This window comes from Lissotriton vulgaris, chromosome 2_1 (genome assembly GCF_964263255.1).
Source record: "Lissotriton vulgaris chromosome 2_1, aLisVul1.2, whole genome shotgun sequence".
Lineage (NCBI taxonomy): Eukaryota > Metazoa > Chordata > Amphibia > Caudata > Salamandridae > Lissotriton > Lissotriton vulgaris.
This window is the reverse complement of record NC_141687.1, coordinates 1,106,890,067-1,106,907,925: the sequence shown is the minus strand read 5'-3', so window position 1 is coordinate 1,106,907,925 and position 17,859 is coordinate 1,106,890,067.

Sequence of the window (17,859 nt, the reverse complement as noted above, 5' to 3'; positions counted from 1 at the left end):
CACTTGAAATCTAATGTGCGATTGCCACGTATTCCCCAGTATCGTATCTCCCTTGATGGTGAGCGAGCATTGTTAGCTATTATCTACGATTTGATTGAAAAAGATGTTATCGAGGAGACTCAGGGAAACGTGTGCAATAGCCCTGTACTACCCATTTTGAAGCGCACGGATCCATCAAAACCACCTGTTTATCGTTTGGTTATCGATTTACGGGAGGTAAATAAAATTGTGATTCCCCAGTTCCCTGTTGTGCCTGACATCACGGCGCTACTGACTCTGATTCCAGCCTCTGCATCTTGGTTCTCTGTGATCGATCTGAAGAATGCTTTCTTCAGAATACCGATTGCTGAGGAAAGTAGAGACCTTTTCGGTTTCTCTCTTGGTGGCCGCAGCTTCCGGTTTAAACGTGCTCCTCAGGGGTACTGTGAGAGTCCATCGATATACAGTCAAGCCTTAAAGGGCCAACTTGATGCTTTTGTGTTGCCGGCTGGCGCAGCCTTGATCCAATATGTTGACGACTTATTGGTGGCTGCAGATACTCAGGACATTTGCAAAATTGCCACGGTATCGTTGTTGCAGCATCTCTGTGACTTACATCACAAGGTGTCGCCTTCTAAACTTCAATATTGTTGTCAAGAAGTAACCTATCTAGGTCACTTATTGTCAAAGGAGGGAAGAAGGTTGACCCCAGAGAGAATTGCAGCGATTGCTCGAATGACTGTGCTGACGACTCAGAGAGATGTGTGTTCCTTTTTTGGTATCACGTCATACTGCAGGCAATGGATTCCAAATTTTTCATTGCTAGCGAAACCATTGGTGGCTCTTACGTGTAAGGACGTTCCAACTCCTTTACCATGGACGGAAGAATGTCAGAAAAGTTTTTCTGAATTGCGTGATGCGTTGTGTTCGGCTCCTGTGTTAGGTACCCCTGACTACAGTAAGCCGTTTACACTATACGTTCACGAGAGAGAAGGTTGTGCGTTGAGTGTTTTGACGCAACCTTTTGGTGGTAAGCAGCGTCCATGTGCATATTTTTCCTCGACCTTGGACCCGGTAGCTAGAGCATTGCCGAGTTGTTTGAGAGCAACAGCGGCAGCTGCGGTGTCCATCCGACAATCTGCAGGATTGGTCATGGATAATATGCTTACGGTGATGGTTCCGCATGCAGTTGACACTCTCTTGAATCGTACGAAAACTCAGCACTTGACGAGTGCAAGGTTGTCTGGTTATGAGTTGACGCTTTTGGCAAGTCACATTCAGATAAAACGTTGTAATGTCCTGAACCCGGCGACTTTGTTGCCAATTAGCATGGAGTTAGATGAAGTAACACCTCATGACTGTTATTTACGGACTGAGGAGGAAACGAAAGGTCGTGTGGACCTTAAAAACACTCCTTTGGAAGATCCCGATGGGACTTTGTATGTGGATGGTTCATGTTTTAAATTGCCGAATGGTGATGTGACGACTGTGTATGCTGTGGTAACTTTGAATACTGTTGTGGAAGCTGCAAGATTGAATCAGAATTCTGCCCAAGCTGCAGAGCTGATCGCTTTGACTAGAGCGTGTGTGTTGTCGAAAGGGAAACGGGTGAATGTGTTTACCGACAGCCAATCCGATTTTGGCGTCGCGCATAGTTTTGGACGGTTGTGGCGAGAGTGAGGTTTTATGACGTCGCATGGTACGAAGATCCAACACGGACAGCTCGTGAATGATCTTTTGGATGCACTTACATTGCCCAAGCAGGTGGCGATTGTTAAATGTAGTGCACACCGTAAGGTGACGGATGATGTTGGTCAGTGTAATGCGTTTGCGGATGAGACTGCTAAGGAGACTGCCCGGTACCTTAGCACCAGAATGTATGTGACGAGTTTGGTTAGGTGGCCTACAGAGACTGGTATGTGTGTGGATACTATCGAGAGTGTGAAAGCGATACAGGATGAGGCCACTGAGACTGAAAAGACGAAGTGGAAAGAAAGTACGGGAAAGTTGGATGTGAATGGGTGTTGGATTGATTTGTCGGAGCATAAGAGATGGATGTTGCCGGATGCGTATGTGCTAGCTGTTGTGACGATGGCACACGGGTTAGCACATATTAGCGTGAAAGGTATTTGTAAGTTGTTGTCCCCTGTATGGAAGAATGATGGTATCACGAAGTGTGCAGAGAGATTGGTGAAGAATTGCATGATATGTATGATGTACAATCCTGGAAAAGGAACCCCTACACCTCCTGGCCATTTTGCCCCCCTTCATGTCCTTTTGAGGTGATTCAACTAGACTTCATCCATATGGAGCGATGCAATAACCTTAAATACGTTTTAGTTGTGGTTTGCGCATTCTCCCGATGGATTGAAGCCTACCCTCTCAAAGACAACACGGCTCTGTCCACTGCGAAAATCCTACTGAAGGAATACTTTCCTCGGTATGGAATGCCACGGATTGTATGGTCTGATAATGGAAGTGAGTTTGTGGGGAGTGTGATGAAGAGTGTGTGTAAGGGCCTTGGAATTACTCAGAAATTCCATAGCGCCAATCATCCCCAGTCAGCAGGTTTAGTTGAAGGGTATAATGGCACCCTTAAACTAAAATTAGCGAAGATTCAGGCTACGACTGGTCTTTCGTGGCCTGACGTTTTGCCTCTAGCTCTGTTGTCAACAATGGCGACTGTACACTCCCGAGTAGGGCTCAGTCCCTATGAAATAGTGTTCGGCCGTCCTGCGAATGTTTGGGGGGTCCCTAGACCGAGTGTGTTTTCTGATCTTGAGTACCCAATGTTGATTGATTATCTTCATGATCTGACTGCTAAACTGAGGTTAATTCACCAACAGGTCTTTGAAGCACTGCCGACGCAGACGGAGGGTCCAGGCCACCAGCTCCAGCCCGGAGACTGGGTGGTGACGAGGAATTTTGGAAGAAAATGCAATCTCGAACCTCGCTTTACTGGACCCTACCAAGTCCTCCTTGCCACGAGAACTGCTGTCCGTTTGGAAGGCCAGAAGAATTGGGTGCATGCCACCCATACCAAGAAGGTACCTATACCTTCATCAGCGGACTCGTGGGTGAGGAAGGGCATTGCTTCGTCTGAAACTGAAAGATTGCAGACCTTCGTACCTTTTAGCGACGCTCAGCCTGCCGGAGAATCCTCAGTGCAGCAGAACAACATTGTTGAACATTTGCCACCACAAAACTCAAGATCTGAACAATCGACTGATCAACAGAACTCTTTTCCCTCATCGGATCCATTGTTTGACGAACAGACACGTCCTGGGAGAAGCCGATACTTTTTGCGATCTAATACCAAGGACAAATAAAAAAGTTTTGTTTTTGTCCCTCGACATCTACGTTACCCCATTGCCACGATCAGTCTCAACACTCGTACAACTGTGATTTTGTAAATATTGAGTTTTTTCCATATATGTGTTTTTGCTTCCACAGCTGAGAGACTTTGTACATATTTGTGAATTAGGATACCTTGCATCCGGGTGTACCGTAGGGCCGCGCGTGTACTTCCTTCTGGTTAGTAGGTCTTGACACTAGGTCGAAGACCGTCGGTTCCTGGGAACTCCTGGGTATTGACTACTGCTACACAGAACGAAGTGCGTCAAGAAACGTTGCGGACGGTTTTAGAGGATGGCGTTTTCAAAACTGATGGACTTGGAAAAAGCTCAGGCGCAAAGATTCAAACTGCAACAAATTACTCGTACAAAATGCTTCATGATCCAAATGTTCCTACTGTTTCTAACTGTTTCTTCGCTATTGGTGGGTGGGGTGTATTACCTGATATTGACGTTCTTGCCTTCTGCCTCACCTACCCCTTCTCCTGAACCTAAAACTACCTCCACTGTTTCTCCTCATTCCTTCCACATCTTACCTCAACACGAGCAGGCTAGACGTGCGGAATTCAGAAATAGTTCCTTCATTCAGCTCCTTCATCAGCATCAGTTAGTGGTTAACACTACCAATTGTTGGGTGTGTGGGTTAATGCCACATACCACGGATAAGGGAATTCCATATCTGGTCCTTCCTTATAGTTCCCAGGGTTCAGCTCGAGCATTTCAAACAATGTTTCGAAGCGCACTAGATTCCTACCCCAATCGAGAGCCACGTCCTTCCCACTTTGGTCCTGGTCCGTACCACAAGCCTTTGGCTATAGCGATCGCTGATTTAGATAGGGATATCTATGAGCCGTCGCTCATCCCAGAGGAGGAGGTGCGAGCCTATAGGGACCTGAGTGAGGCTGAGTATAGTGCGCTCGTGGGTGAAAGACAGCTTAGAAGCTCGTCTCCGATATGGATCGTACCCCACCTTGGTAATTTCTGTCTAAAAGGTCGTGGCCGCAAACCGAGAGCTCATCTTGGAGAGAATGCTTGCTCCGAGATGTATGTTTTACCGATGCTCTCTTCCCCTGTGTTTCTGACTGCCAAGGGTACGTACTTCGTCTGTCATGATCGTGCGTATACGTGGTTGCCCTCCGACTTTACGGGCACATGGTACATTGCGAATTTGTTGCCTCCAACGTTTACTGTTGATGCAGATTACCACAAGACTAGAATTGTGAGGGGCGTGATTAGCGAAGAGGACACTGCCGGTCAAGAGGCAGGAGACTTTTTCAAGGGTTTCTTTCCGTTTTGGGGGCCTATGGTCAATAGTAGGATCCTGAGACAGTTGACCCGAGTGGTGGAATCGACAGCTAATATCACTGCCAGTGCCCTTGGTAACATCACAGCAGAACTTCAGGCGGATAGGCTCATGATGTTACAAAACCGCATGGTTTTAGACGTTGTTTTAGCAGATCGAGGTGGAGTATGTAAGGTGATCCATTCGAGCTGCTGTATTTTCATTCCAGATAACGCTCCGACTGTTTATCAAGCCATCTCAAAGTTGCATAAGATCTCTGAGTCCATACACGTGGACGTAGGGGATTGGACGCTACTTGGGTGGTTTTGGGGCCTAATGTCGACTTGGGGTTGGAAGATTCTGATGATCATCGGGGTTGTTGTAGCATTTCTGTTCACGTGTTGCCTTTGTGTGCAGTGTGGTCCTGCCTTATGTGGCCTCTGTGCTACAACGTGTATAAGACAGCCGCCTGTTACCAAAGGAACTCGGATGGATAGAACTATGCTGCAGCAACATCTGGATGGTTTGATGAATATCGAATATGATTCCGACTAGTGCTTGCCTACATGAGGGCAAAAGGAGCGTCTGAGGTTCCGTGACGATCGTAAGTGGTGTTTTCGGCTCGCATGAATATGGTCGAGTCTGGTATCTATGAACCGCAAATGACGAGTTTAGTGGGTGTACGCAGTTTCGCTGTACTAGCCTAAACCGTTCCTCTGTTTCGTGGGTGTATCTATTTATTTTAATTTTATTTATTTTATATCCTTATAGAGCGCCAGACTAGACCCCCGAAGGGATATCTCCGCGCTATGACTGCAGATGGAAATGAGAGTAAAAATGTGTCCAGGGATAGAATGACAATTAATAGCTGGGAAACAGATGGGTTTTTAAGTTTTTTCTAAACATCATGTGGTTGGTGATTGACCTCAGTATGAACGGCAGTGAGTTCCATAGGGTAGGTCCGGTGTGGGCCAGTGCACGGCCACCTTGTCTGGTTTTCTTAATTCTGGGTATTTTGAGTAATTGCTGATTGCTGGAGCGCAAAGAGCGTCCTGGGATGTAGGGCTGAAAGATGTCTATGAAATACTTAGGGCCCATCCCCATTAGGCTCTTGTGTATAATACACAGAATCTTGAACTGAACTCGCTTCTTCACAGGAAGCCAGTGAAGCTGAGACAGTAGGGGGCAGGATGGTGTCCTGGGTGGAGCATTCATGACGATCCTTGCGGCAGTATTTTGAATGACCTGCAGTTTCTTGAGTTGCTCCTCATTGGCTCCGTGGAGCAATCCATTGCAATAGTCGACCCTACTGATAACAAGAGCCTGCACCAGAGTTTTTCTGTGGTGATCCGGGAGATAGGGTAAAACACGTCTTAGCATCCCTATTGCCCGGAAACAGGTGCCGGCTACTTGATTGACGTGGTCCTTGAAAGTAAGTTGTTGGTCAAATAATACTCCCAAGTTCTTGACCTTACTTTTGGGGGTGGGAACAGGACCTAGTTCCAGAGGCCACCAGTCTGATGACCAGTGTGTCATCGCTTGACCGAACAACATAACTTCGGTTTTCCCGACATTACACTGCAGACAGTTTGATGACATCCAGTCTGCAATGGCTCTCATGCCATCTGCAAAAGATCTTTTTATTGCAGGTGTAAGAGTTTTAAAGGGAAAAAGAAGTTGGGTGTCGTCAGCGTACGATACAGGGGTGAACCCGAAAGATCTTGCTTGGTTGGCAAGGGGGGCCACATATATGTTGAAAAGTGTGGGGCTCAGACAAGAGCCCTGCGGCACCCCCTTATTGAGCTCCCTGTGGGTGGATTTGTGGGAGCCTAGCCTAACCTCTTGGGAGCGCCCGGACAGGAAACTCTCCAACCATGTCAAAGCCTCTCCCTCTATTCCCACTTCCTTAAGGCGATGGAGAAGCACCTTGTGAGACACCGTATCAAATGCGGCGGAAAGGTCCAACAGCACCAGAATCATAGAGCAACCATCATCCAGTGCCATTTTGATGTTATTGGTCACTGTTTGAAGTGCTGATTCTGTGCTGTGGTTCGGCCTGAACCCAGATTGAGAATGGTCCAGGCCTTCCGTCGCTTCAAGGTGTTGAGAGAGATAGGTGTTCACGTGCTTCTCCGTGATCTTGCCCAGGTACGGTAGGAGAGAGATGGGACGTAGGTTGGATAAGTCTGTCAAGGGAGATGATGCCTTCTTTCTTATCGAGGTCACCACTGCCTTTTTCCAATCAGCCGGGACCTGGCCTGTTCTGAGGGAGATGTTTACCATTTCCAGTATATGGGGACCTAATATCTGTACCCACGGGTTCCATCTTAGATACGGCATCCATTTTGTTTCTTGCCCTCAAGTAGCCAGCGAACGGACGCTGTCCGCTTCGCGACCCTGGGATTCCCAAAACTCTTGCGGAAGACACGTTTCCTTTGAAAGTGTCTTTATGATGAGGGGGATGATACTGTAAGGCAGATGGCCCTGCTCGAGGCTCATCTTGCCGTGTCAGTCTATTGTCTTAGCCGTGCATCTCATTAGGCACGTCCCTTTGATGCCTGCAGCTCGTGTTTCCCGATACCACCCCCTTTACACCCTTTTCGATCTCCCCACTGTTTCTGCCTTCCTCTGCACCTGTCCCTGTTCCTTCTTCGATCTGTTTACTGCCAATTGGAATGTACTAATGGTGGGAAGATGGGTTTTTACAGTTGGGAACCACCAAACGTTTCTGTACTTATGTTCCGGACCTTGAATACATGAAAGCAACCCCTTCTGGTGTTTACGATGGGAACCAAGTTGTAAACCTTTGTGTATCATGTTAACCTATGAGAGAAATGTGTATAAAAGGAGTGACCTACAGTAGCAATTTGAATCAGGCTCCGTGATTCTACATGTGATGTACTTCTCGTGACTTCTGTGTTCCCTGCAGTAATAAACCTCGAATCTTTGACGCCGAAGGAAGTGTCCCGTGTCTCTGTCATTTGTACGCCGGAACAGGTTACCCACAAAGGTTTCAGGTGTTGTCCCCTGGCACCGCTGGGTCTTAGAATAACCCAGTCCTTCAGGGCTGGTCTATATCTGAATACGTCGTAACTGGGCAAAGGCTGTGCGTAGGAGGGTTTTGTGAGAGACTGGCCTCTTAGTAAAGACCTCTCTACAGGGTAAAGCCTCTGTTTAGTTTTTTTTTTCATTCCGCAGGACTCTCACAGGAGTTCGCAAGACGACAGAGGGGGTCAGTGTGGTGCCTCGCAAAGAAATGTTATTTTTTATTTCAGCACATGTGTTCTCACTGTGACGCTCTCCAGCAAGGTCCAGGGTGCAGAGTACCCCTACCCTTCTCCCTTATACCTCATTGTTTGATATTTAACGCATGGAAACGGGGACTCCACATCCTATAATGGCAGCTACAACATCAAATGAAATATGCTGAAAGAGGGCCCAGTTCATTCTACCAGTAAAGATACATTAATATCGACACCGTTTTATAAGTGTTCTAAATGGGCTCATATATTTTAGATCACTTCATAAAATACCCATGTGCTGAGTAATAAAAAGAGATGTAAATCGTACGAATACCACATGTTTCTGAACTTACATCATGAATGTGTGCGTGCACAACAAGGGAATATATGCGGATTTCCTAAAACCAAAACTGCACACGTGCATGTGAACATAAAACATTGCCTAGTAGCCTATGGACCAAATACATCTCTTTGTGAATTCCCCATACGTTCCTAATATACAATTATCTTACAATAAAAAATACTGCACCTGATGCAACCCAAAATGATCACTCCAGGGAAGAAAAATACGTTTTCTGGTTCAGCGAACAATGCACTCCCCCCTCCCCCCCACTCACATCCCATTGTTCGCTGTTTTAGCAGCAGCTTAAAAAAAGGCAGGTCAGATTGCACCCGAGGAATATGGCCTATTCATAGCGCTCTAGCTTCTCACAGTTCAATTCCCTTCAAAGTGTTTGAGAGAAATGAATGACCTGCCTTTGCTCTCTTGGAATTAGAAAAATGACCATGAATTGCTGAGCAAGCCATCTCATGAGGCGCGTGGCGCGGCAGCCAATCACAAGCAGGAGAGAGATACAGACAGAGAGGAAGGGAGAGGAGGGTGTGAGAGGGTGCATTAACTGAGGCAATATATTACTACATTAAGTGTCCCTTTCATTCACAGACACAATGCTGACCTTTCAGTTACCATCAAAGGAGTTGACGGCAAGGAAATTTGTCTTAGATGTGGTAAATAGAGTGTACCGATATTACTGAAGCATACAACCTGCCCCCATGGGACCCGGGGCTCTGTGGTGCAGCGTTTATTCAGCAACCTGATTGGAAAGACAAAGCTTGCTCAGGATATTCCTGCTCTTTTGCAAAAGAGCAGGAACAAAACACCTTCTATTGTAAATCACCTCAAAAATATTTTAGGGGGGCCAGGCGCTGCACTAGGAAGTCAATGTTCTGCACCACCTCGAAAAACTCAAGGTCCCAAACCCCACATTTGCAGGATAATCTTTCCAGGTAGTTTGATCTGCATGAGATAATTTCAAGTTGTCCTATGATTATTGGATACAGTCCTTATATCCTCCTTGCATTTAGTTAAGTGCACTGATTTTGTTTCAATATTTACTTTCAAAATGATAGTGGGTACCCATTTCCAAAGTAAAATCAAGGACTGCATAAGATACCCACAAACGACATAGTAGATAAGGAAATCCACGTGCCTTCATCATTTCCCTAGAGTTCTTTGTGATCAATATTGGCCGGTATTTATAAGGATGGCATTGTGAGTTTTTTAACTAAAATACATCTTTAGTTGCCTCAAGGTTTTGCTCATAAAGTCCAATTGTGACCCTTCTTCGACTTGGATGTCTGGCAATGTGAAGTAATTTTCTATTTTTTACTTTTTTTTATAAGCTTAACAGCCACAAAGACAGGGTATATTTCAATGAATCAATGGAGTGTGACAGTCAACAGTACCTACCTTTTGAGTTATGTCATAGTATGCAACGCAGGTATGACTTGTTGTTGTATTTCAGTTACATATATCAGCACTCATCTTAACAGTCACATGTGGAATACTGAGTGTAGATTTGGTACACACATACGACACAGTTGAGACGGGATAGTATCTAAACAAGGTATCGGGGTTGGCTCAGCCCCAGTCTCTTCAGCCTCATACATAGTATGCTGCATCCTTGAGCCAGTCTTTGGTGTCGTGGGATGGGGGAGCTTCATCCAATTAAGAGCTGCCAACCCTTCACCAGTAACTTTAGCACAGCAGTTACACTCTTTTTTGGTAGTGCATCAAAACGAATAGCATGAGTTCAGGGCGTAGCTTCAGGGGGCGGGGCGGGGATTTGGGGTGTTACACCCCTCCCTATTAAATGTATTATTCAACAAATAGTTGGGTACAGGAGCTTTCAGTTGAGTGTGGTAAGAAGTCTTTTCTATTTCACATGGGATTTTTAAATACTTACTCAGACAAAAACACACAGACACTCTTTCCGCTGTTTTGAAGTTCTTTAAACTTGGTTATTTTGCAAAACACTCAGTCCACACTCCGTTCCCTTTCCACTGACCCTGAAGGCCCCCTCATGCGCTCCTTCCCATATAATGATGAACATGATATGCCACCATGATTGTCAGAAAATCTGAAGCTCACACCCCCCAGTCTTACTGACCAAGATACGCCCGTGCATGTGTTTAGAGAAGCATACGAGCAGTGCGTCGGTGATCGTAGTGGTAGTCCTGGTGATCTCCATCCAACATGATCTTACTGGTGGGCATACTAGGCAAAGTGAAAGAAGTCTGCCAGCTCTGTGGAGTGTTGGGGTCAATGGTGCTGAGGAATTTAGGAGTGCATTACATCCAGGGGCAGCTCCTCAATTAGGGCGGGGGAGCGTTGCCCTACTGCTTTCTTGCAGTGCGAGAAGCAGAAACATACAATGGTAAAACTACCATTGTATGTTTCTTCTTCTCGCAGTGCGAGAAAGCAGATGTGCCAGGTTGTGGGCAGGCTGGTGGGCGGCTCTGCTGGAAAGCAGGGGAGGCTTGGCTAGCCCACTGTTGTGGGCCCCCACTGGGGCCGACCAAAGCAGTCATGCGCATGCTACCTTTTTTTTATGAAGACTGCATGCAGCCCTCATAGAGACAACAGCCTCCCATTAGGCACCCTGGTGGGTGCTGTCCACACCAATCACAACGCTACCCTTTATAAATAAATAAATAAATTGCAGCGTTGTGATTGGTGGAGGCAAGGGCAGGGGAGAGGAGGGATGCTGTGGGTGTCATCTTCCTGAAGAGTGCTGCAGTAACAAGAACATGCAGTACCCAGGGGAAGTTTTGTTTCATTGTATTTTATTTATTTTAATTTAACCCCTCCCGTTTCGCCCACACGTGACCCCACACGCGATTGGCCCCACCGTCCCGTCATGCCCGCTGCGACTGAACGTAACAGAGACAGTGCCTTAGAGAATGTTTGTTGAACATGATTACTCAGTGTCACTCTATCATTAGAGACAATTTCTAAATACCTATTCATTGTAACTTGACTTGACTTGACTTGACTCATTGTAACACTCTCTAATTTTAGACCCTTAAATTTCCACACAAATGGCAGTTTTTGCTTCACAAATTGCTTTACATTGATTTGATAACCAATCTGTGCACTGCATGATAATTTTCTAGTCAGCAACCCCCTTTGTCGCCCAATAGGTGTTACAAGGAGTTTACTTGTACACCATTTACACATTTGGAGGTCTAAACTGGAACAGTCACTCGGGTGAGAATGTGAGGTGTGAGGCGGAGCTTGCAGACGGAGCTGGAGCTTAGAGGGTAGCGGGCTTCTGAACCTCGGACAGCGCGCATGTGAGCCCATGAACAAGTGAAAGCAGTGAAGCAGTGAAGTGAAAAGCTCCCTTAAGCAGAAGCCCTAGCCAGAAGTTGCGAGCTAGCCATAGTGCCACTATTGGCAACACATCCCACCCACACAAACACATAGCATGCATGCTAAATAAATAAATACACAACACAACTTAGTTTGGGAAAATATTTCTGCAGGTGTATTCCATACAAAAGTATGTAATATGGTGGGTTATCGTACGGGCGATCCAAGGACAGGCAGCTGTAACCAACCTGTGCTGCAGGCCCGCCTGATGTGCCAAGCAGCACTGTGGAGAACCCAATCAGTGCTACACCTTATGGGGTGATCCTCTTTTCGGATTACATGACACATTGGTCCCTTATTACTCACGCCCCTTTCAGGGCATAGCGTAGCAAGGCAAGCTCCCGGTTGTTCAGGCCCACAACCGCCCGAAGGACTAACGGGACGCTGACGGGGTTTCCAGGAACCTGCCATAAGGCTCCTGAAATTTGGCTCTGGCACCCCTATTGTGCCCTGCAGAGGTACCGTTCTTTACCCATTTGCTTCCAGATCGCCCTGTAACTCTGCCTGCAACACAAAAGAAAACATTACAACATTCCATGCCCCTTGCCTGGGTAAGCGGTAGGGTGTGAGATAGCGTGTCCAGCACAACAGAGGATGCCAGGATGGTGGGGGAGGGTATATATACCTTCCTCCACTCCTCGGCACGCTGGAAGTGATGCGCCTAGCCTGCCACAGGCATGGAAGGGGGACTCTTCCCTGAGTCCCTGCATTAGAAGAGGGGTGGGTTGGTGCCCAAATGGCACTGGGGTGCCTCCCGTCTGAATGGCCCCTTGCGTTGGCTGCGGGCAGCTGCATAGTGCCACTATTGGCAACTCATTCCACCCACACTAACACATAGCAGTCATGCTAAATAAATAAATACACAACACAACTTTTGTTTGGGAAAATATTGCTGCAGGTTTATTCCATACAAAAGTATGCAACATGGTGGGTTATCTTACGGGCTATCCAAGAGCAGGCAGCTGTAACCAACCTGTGCTGCCTGCCCACCGGATGAGCCAAGCAGCACTGTGGAGAACCCATTCCACCTTATGGGGTGATCCTCTTTCCGGATCATTTGACAAATTGTTCCCTTATTACTCACGCCCCTTTCAGGGCAGAGCATAGCAAGGCAAGCCCCTGGTTGTTCAGGCCCACAACTGCCCGAAGAACTAACGGGACGCCAACACAGTTTCCAGGAACCTGCCATGAGGCTCCTGGGATTTGGCTCTGGCACCCCTATTGTGCCCTGCAGAGGTACCCTTCTATGCCCATTTGCTTCCAGGTCGCCCTGTAACTCCACCACAGCACTGGAGGCAGCTCCGTTGCCGCCAGAGCCCCCCACCAAAACAGCTAAACTCTCACCTGCAACCTCTCATCTCCAGAGCCTCCTGCAAATCTAGAAGGAAGAGATCCATCCCTACTGGTGATAAATGCACCCCATCGTTTTCAAAGTACCCTTTCACATTAGCATGAATCATCTCATGTCTAATGATACCCAGTTCCCTCTGGTCTGTGAACTTACGCATTGAACTACTTCCAGGAATGCTCAATGTCCTCCTCTGACTTAGCCCGGTGCCACACTCTGCGGGGAATAATCTCAGACCATCAGAGCTCACATTGACCCATGTATTTACTGATCTCCCCGAAGTCATCTTCCCTGGCTTATAAGAGTGACCTCCTTCCCATGGCAATGAGGTAGTTGCCCCCTAGGTGTATGACTAAGAAATTGTGAGGAACCTCCTTTGGGCCAATCACTGTTCCAATCTTTTCTTGAGGATGCTCCATCTCATTCCAGGGAAACCCATCCAAACAAACTGCATTTGTGAAAATCCCCACATCCAATTCCAGCGCGTAACCCACTGGGCAAACCTGGCGATGAATGAGTGCTTGATACCCCTACTTGGAATCCTGGTAAAGTAAAGGACATCATTTTTACACTCTGCGTTTTAATGTTCATTGCCTTCACGCATAATGTGTCATTAATACACTCAAAGTCACTGCACACCATATTTACAATATACAAAATTGTCTTCAAGGGCGGATGTAACGCTTGTAGCAGCGAGACTCCCAATGTCCCACCTTTTTTATACCATCTCGTTTCGTGCCTGCTTTGAACGCATCTGTAGCCGCCCTAATTCTAAAGGAGTGACTAGAGTATCTTTTGTCAGGATGGGCAAGACCCGCCCGTGCCGGGCAAACCTTCATTATGCATTCTAACTGAAATTTGGTCAGGGGCCCCTGGTCAGCGTGAATCAGAAAGTAGCCAAGGACGTTGGGCCACAGTGCCATATACTCCTTTACATTTACCAGTTGGGCAGTATCATTGATCCCCTAGAGACCTTAGTACCATATCTGCTCCTTGTCCTGTCTGATCAGTTTTGGACTTTCTGATATGAATGGACAGGGTACCCTCCAGGATGATGTCCTATCTGCTTAAGGCATCGCCGGACCTATCAGTCTTGGACCTAGCCACCAGCTCACTGATTCGAAAAGCCCCAAACAGCACCAAACAGAATGTTGTCGAGAAGAGTATGGCCTCAAACTGTGAATAGGTGACCTGCTCAATCACATCCAACATGCCCTGGAGTGTGGTAAAGTCAATGGGGGCCCTGTTGTCTGGTACCCTGACCTCCTCCATGGCCCAACCTTTGAGGGCCGCCCTGATAAGGAAGGACTTAGTAAGATCGTGCCCTCCCCTTTGTTTGGTGTCATGGCTTATTGCCGCCAAGTGGCCGCATACCCAAGAATGGCTCCTCCCTTGGCCCTTTGCCCGTAGTACAAATGCCTGCAATCTCTGTTCCAGGTGTAGCGAGGAATGGCCTTGAGTCTGTGAAACTTCCAGGAATGTGATAAGGTGTGCCTTGTATCTCTTCCTGGTACCTGGTGCCAGAGAACATTCTCCCAGAGATGCGCTGGGAAGGGGGTCATCTCCGCTCTCACTCGTGGCCAGGCCTCCTGTAAACGGAGCCACTGAAAATGAGAGAGAGTGTCAGCTGCCACATTCTTGACCCCTTCAAAATGCCTCACCCTAAACTCCACATTGCAGCTCAGGCACGCCCTAACTACCTGCCTTAGCAAGCACAGCACCAATGTGCCCTTGGCTGTCTGCCCAGTGATGGCCTGCACCACCGCCATGTTATCAGACCAGAATAGGACCTTTACTGGCAGATAGCACTTCGGGACACAAATGTAGTGCAATCACAATGAGGAACAATTCTAGGACAGTGATGTTTGCCATGATGTTGCGCTTGCGCCAGGGGTTGGGCCACTCCTGGGCACACCATTCGGTACCCATTATTACCCCAAAGCCCTCTGTGCCAGATGCATCTGTGAAGAGGCAGAGCTCTGGACTCTGTGCCCAGGCTGCTCTCCAGATCACTGTTCCATTAAAATGCAGGAGGAACTCTTGCCACATTGCAAGGTCCTCCTTCAAACCTTTCCCCAGCTGGACTAGGTAATGTTTCTTTCTCACTTTGGCTGTTGCCCTAGCTCGTCTTCTGGCAAACACCCTACCCCCTGGCATCACTCTAGCAGCAAAATTCAGCTTTCCCAAGAGGCATTGGATGGCACCCAGGGTGGCCATACCCTTTCCTAGCAACATCAGAAGGTCTTGATGCAGAGCCTGCACCTTATCAGCAGGGAGCCTGGACTTGCCCTTAATCGTGTTCAGTTCAATGCCCAAAAAAGTGAGAATGTGCACCGGACTGTCAGTCCTACCAGGTGCTAATGGGACCCCTAAGTGCCTTGCCAATTCTTGAAAACACTGCAAGCCCTTGCTACAATCCTGTGTACCTGCTCCACCAATGAATAGAAAATCATCCAGGTAGTGGGTCACTCCCTCAACATTGAATGCCCCGGTGAGCACCCACTGGAGGAAAGAGCTAAAGACCTCAAAGTAGGTACAAGACACAGCGCAACCCATGGGCATGCATCTGTCAAAGAATCATTTTCCCTGCCACTTGAAACCCAGAAGATGCTGGCTGTCAGGGTGGACCGGGAGCAGGTGGAACGCCGACTCAATGTCTGCTTTTACCAGCCATGCCCCCCTGACCGCCCTACTCCCCATGTCAACTGCCATATCTAGGGAGAAGTAGGAAACCGAACAAGTCCCCCCCATCTAACCAATGATTCACTGAGTTGCCTTCAGGGTAGGACAGTTGATGAATAAAACGGAAGGTCCCTGGAACTTTCTTGGGGACCACATCCCAACGGGGAGATACAAAAATTCTGGAGGGGGAGCTGATTAAAGGGTCTCGCAACCCTGCCCAGGGCAGCTTCCTTCTGAACTTTCTCCATTACTACTTCTCTCTCTCTGGAAAACGTACGCTTCTCTGCATCCCTGCAAACTAAAGAACCAAGATATGGTATTTTAAAACCTTCCATGAAACCTTCTGCTAGGAGCAGGCTGTCCTTTGGGTCCGGCTAGTCTCGGATCAGGGGGAGGAGGTTGGAAATGATGATGACGGAAGGGCCCTAGGAGATTGGAAATGATGATGACGGAAGGGCCCTAGGAGATTGGAAATGATGATGGGGGAAGGGCCCTTTACCTTGGAAACCTTGGTGGACACCACCCGGGAGGTGGAGCAAGGGGTGACCACGCTAAGTGATAATGGAGGTCCCTGGGAGGGTGGGACCCAGCGAGGGCTGGACACCAAAACTGGACTACTTGTCTTGCCAGCCAGCAAGTGTTGGGGGACCCTCTTGCTTGGTGCCACAAGAGGACCCGGTTGGGTGGACCCACACTTACTGCAGCTGTGGGCAAACTTGCAAGCTTTGCCCCGGGAGCAGGACCCCGCATAGTACAACCTGCAGGTGCCAGAGTTGAATTTATTACCCCCCTGCTTCTGACCACCTCCCTGACCTCCTCAAAAGGGCTGCTTGAACTTGCCTTTCCTCGTCTGCTTATAACCCTTAGATTTTTCTTCCTTCTTCATGTTCGTACTTGTCCCATCCTTACTTTCCAATGTGCCTTTCCCCATGTGCTAGACCCAAAACCGGACCTCCATTTGGTCCCACCCCAGCTCAGGAGATATTGGCATCTTTTCCGGAAATCACAGTCGTAGTTGTACCAACCCATCCCACCGTTCTTTTCCGTCTCACTGGGTATGGTGGGGGAGTATTGGAATAATGCTGGTTCCTGCTCTGGGTATTTCTCCATGATCACTGCTGCCAAGATGGCGAAGGCTTCCCCCCAGATTACAGTTGTTTTCTCAGGCCACACCTGGAATCGCACCTTCTTATCATCCTCCTTACCACCCATCTTTCTCCTGTCAACCCTGTCTAGCCCATGCATGAATAAGGTGAATATGTCAATGAACTCACGCCTCCAGATCCCTTCCTTGGCCACTAAAGGCCCCTTCCATGCCAAGGAACAACGCCCAGACACCAATAGTGCCACCGTGATGAGTGGCAGGGGCGCCGCAGCAGCTTTGGCTGGTTCAGCCAGAGGTGTGTGAATGCTGACATCCAGGGGCATGGCCAGCAGGGACACAAGCATGGGAGGGACCAGGGGGCTGGGCCCTATTGCCGTAGTCGTCTGGGCAGCTATCGCCCGCTGTATCCCGCCCACCCCTGGGAGAATGCTACTTGACGCTGCGCCGCCGTGGATCTGGGCTGCCCCTGCCCCCACCCCCTCCATCTGCTGAGACCCAGGGTTCCCTGCGTTGGCGGCTGCCGCGGGATCTCTTGGGCAGCTCGCGGCGCTGGCTTGATCCACCTAGACCTGTGTAATGGAAGGTGCCCGACTGCGCCCTAGGCAGGGGGAGTGAGCGGGAGGGGTGCAATGGGTTTGTCTAAATGTGATTGAAAGCTGGTCATCAAGCTCAATAGAGAGTCCATCATCTTACCCATTTTCTCCATGTTTCCGTCACCAACAGTGAAAATTTTCGGTGCACCCCCTGGTGCAGCCGCAAAAACAACAAGTGATGGACTGAATGTGGATCAATGTCACACACTCCCCCAGTCAAAAGATCTGGGCCCAAATCCATCGTTTTTTGCACTACACACCACCCTGGGTTAGACAATGGCGATATGCAAATCAGCTCTGACCCTGTTGCCCCATGGGAACAGTCCAGTCCGAACTACAAAAGCCATGTCCTTCCCAGAACGGAATCAAGCATCCGAGGACCGGACCGGTTTCGAGGTAACACCTCTCATCAGCCCGGCTAGCTTGACTCCAAGTGGTGTGGAGTGCCTGGGACCCACGTCTGGGCATCCCCAGCGCACTTAGGGCGGCAATTGCAAAAACAACAAGTGATGGACTGAATGTGGATCAATGTCACACACTCCCCCAGTCAAAAGATCTGG